At 38.9% G+C, this 3,388-nt stretch overlaps 1 protein-coding gene across 1 annotated transcript in view; it reads right to left on the bottom strand.

Moving 5' to 3' along the window:
* UBTD2 (ubiquitin domain containing 2) overlaps positions 1 to 3,388 on the bottom strand; it is a 93,931-nt gene that overhangs the window by 23,998 nt on the left and 66,545 nt on the right. The window lies entirely within an intron of this gene.

Below are 3,388 nucleotides of genomic sequence, written 5' to 3'. Positions count from 1 at the left end.
TAAAAGAAACAGCAAAACGTGTTTTAAATGATTATACTGGCAGTGCATAAAAACAGTTAACAGTCAAAAGCCAAACCTAACTGCCCAATCTGAATCACAGTGATCCAACGGGACACAGCAGAGCACTCAATCACTTAAAAATAGTCAAGGGATTCTATCAGAGAGATCCAAGATTCATGGGAAAAAAACATATGCAAGTTTGGCTCCCCAGATCTTCGGGCATTTGAATCAGAAGGCAGGAACTGAGTTGCCTCAAGGATGCAGACTGATGGACAGTGTAGGAGAGCTAACAGTCAAACCACCAGCTTCTAGGAGAAACCAGATTACAGGGTTGTTCCCTCTAGAATCCCCTTCTCTAAACATTAACCAAAAGGACTGCGATGCCAACCTCTGATACCCTTTAACCCCAGCTCATCTAAAAAGGGGCAAAGAAAGGTAGAACCAGTGCTTTGGTCTTTGCACAAATGGGGATTGAATCAGGTGATCCTTGTTCCTTGGCCAAAGGATAAACACCCCACCACAAGGAGAATTATGACATGTGCCTCTAGTTTAAATCCAAGAGAAGAGTCCACTCCTTTTTCTGAAAATGGTGGCATCTCTCTTTAGAGGTCATTACATGGTAGCAGTACTAGAAGAGTCTCTGTTAGCATGCAAACACCCGGCCTATGCTCATCTACCTATCTCTATGAGTCATGTTGACATGCCATCAGCCTTACCTATGGATCCATGTGTAGAATTCTAGATACAGAGTCATAGATAATAGTTTGATTGATGGGAGAATAGGTCAAAAGAAAATTGAGGCTTGATGAAAAGTTAAGAGTGTTGGGTAAGAGTAGGTGGGAAATAAATGACAGTAGGTGGGAAGTAGAGAGGGTGTGTGTCAAAATTCAATGTTCTATATTTAAGAGTAAATTAAATGCTAATTTAAGAGACATTAGTCGAAAAGCGGTTCTACGGTATCCATGAAATTAACACCCCCTCTCCTTGGCCTAAGGCCAAATTAAATTTGGGCCATGTGTAACAGAAAACAAAACAAAATGACTTTAGCCCATAGGTCATTCCCATATCCTAAACGAGGCTGACAGGACCAATGAATACTGCAAAGGGTGTTTGTTTGGACTTCTGGATTAAATCGTGCTCTCTTCACCCAATCTGGCTACTTGATCTCAAGGTAACAGGTGTCTTCTGTCCTCTCACCATCGGCCTATGTAGTAGCAGAGCTGGAAATGGAACCTCAGGCTCCTTATGTAATCACCAAGTGTTTTATAAAGGTACAAGGGTGGCACTACAGATATGTATGTCAGGCTCGATTCATCCATGAGCCACACAATGGATACTAGGTGACTTTCCCTGCATTATCCAAACAACCTGGATGCACTCTCCAAGAGTGGTTCAGGGTAGGTCAGCTCGTCACAACCCACAGGTGCACTGATTGCACCAACAAGGTGAGAGGAGAGGCGACCTTTATTTTCTCCAAGATTGACCTTTAGGTGAGTTTAGCACAGTCTTCTTTACTGTACAGGGCAAATAGGTAGGCAGCCTCAGTAAGATACCTATTTGAAGGTTTCAGAGAACTGTCTAATCTCAAGTCCTAAAACAGGGGTCCTCAAACTTTTTAAACAGGGGGCCAGTTCACTGTCCCTCAGACACGTTAGAGGGCCGGACTATAGTTTAAAAAAACTATTAACAAATTCCTATGCACACTGCACATATCTCATTTTGAAGTAAAAAAACGGGGCGAAAACACCCAGTGGGCTGGATAAATGTCCTCAGAGGGTCGCATGTGGCCCGCAGGCCACAGTTTGAGGATGCCTGCCCTAAAAGGTGAAAAGATGCATGTCCAAGTGATAACGTCTGGTGTGGCTCCTCTAGTCAAAGTGGGAGCGTCACAAGGCAAAGGCAAGAACATGACAACAGGGCAATGAATTACAAATGTACTTTACATAATTGATGTATGTATGGATTGTGATAAAGAGTTGTATGAGCCTCTAACAACAACAAAAAAAGAACATGACAACAAAAATGTCCACCATCTTAGCATTTCCAACCAAAGTAACTGACAGAGGCCCTTAAGCAGAGGATGCCAGCCGAAAGGCAATCTTGCAATACAGGCAGAAAGTCTGCAGACAAAGGAAAAGCACTTTCCTTACCAACGCAGTCATTTCACTTCATCTGCCCCCAATCTGTAGCAGGCAGAAGAACAAAATTCTCATAAAAAGGATAGATGATGCATTATGCTGCTTAAGGATAATCATCATTCTAAATGCATTTTCAAATCTATATTCTGTCAAAAGTTTGAAAGTAATTACTCTGTGCAAAAGTAAATAAGACTAAATAAGTGCCTATAATATGAAAGAAGCTTATTTTTATTCCTATCTAGGTCTCTAGTCTGTTCCCTATATCACAAATAAATGTAGTACAGTCTATCTGCTTAGAGTATCAGTTATTAAATTACTTAAATATTTTGCAACATTAAACTATTATTTCAGTGACACCATTGTGCAATGAAAAATGTTACAAAATCAGAATTTAAAAGCTTCGTGTCAAAGTAAATGCAGTTCATTACCTTGCTCAGTTACGTTACATAAACAATTAGCAAGGGAAAAAAATGAGCATTTAGCAAAAGCATCTGAACTATCCTCTTAGGAAAGCATTTAAGGATGTTATATGGATTTTTAAAATTAATGTTTATAAAGTACCTATAATAGCAACCAGCATACAATAAAACTACAAGTACCTATTAAATAAATGAAAATAAATTTAGAAGGACTATATGCAAATTAAAATATTCTTAAACATTTTTGTAAAAATATATAGGCTGCCCCATCTAATTAACAACAAAGAATTCATTATATACCCGTGTGTATATATATGCATACATATATAGATGCTACATATGTAAACATATGTATGGAGATGTTGCTTCCTCCACCACCACCCTCAGAATTTCTTTCTGGAACCTAACACCCCCCAAATTGAGCACAAAGTCCCTGCCTGAATGCTAAAAAAAACTGTTCTATGACTGCCCTGCACTTCCTGTGCATTTACCAAAGTATACTGGTGAAGATTTTGCTCACCAAATCATGTACTTGGATTTTAGGTGGTATCTATTATAAACCTACATTTCTGAAAAATACTTAGCCATAGAAATTAACCTAGTGGCTAAATTGCTAATGCTTGCACTCTGTCAAGCATTTTCAATTACGAAGAAACAGATGTAAACTACCCATGGAATTTTATTTCATGCTCCTAAACTTTCAGGTTTATCTGCTCCATGTATCTTCTGTCTCAATATCAAGACACAGATGCTCAGTACCATTCATAGTATCTGGGACTAAGTATAAAGCTCTAACAATGAAACAATTTAAAGAGAAGATATATCCTTTTT

Source organism: Echinops telfairi, unplaced genomic scaffold (genome assembly GCF_000313985.2).
Source record: "Echinops telfairi isolate 266 unplaced genomic scaffold, ASM31398v2 ScPeMD7_7469;HRSCAF=8507_0, whole genome shotgun sequence".
In the NCBI taxonomy this organism is placed as follows: domain Eukaryota; kingdom Metazoa; phylum Chordata; class Mammalia; order Afrosoricida; family Tenrecidae; genus Echinops; species Echinops telfairi.
Note: the sequence above shows the minus strand (reverse complement) of the source record. Positions and strands in the feature narration are given on the sequence as shown.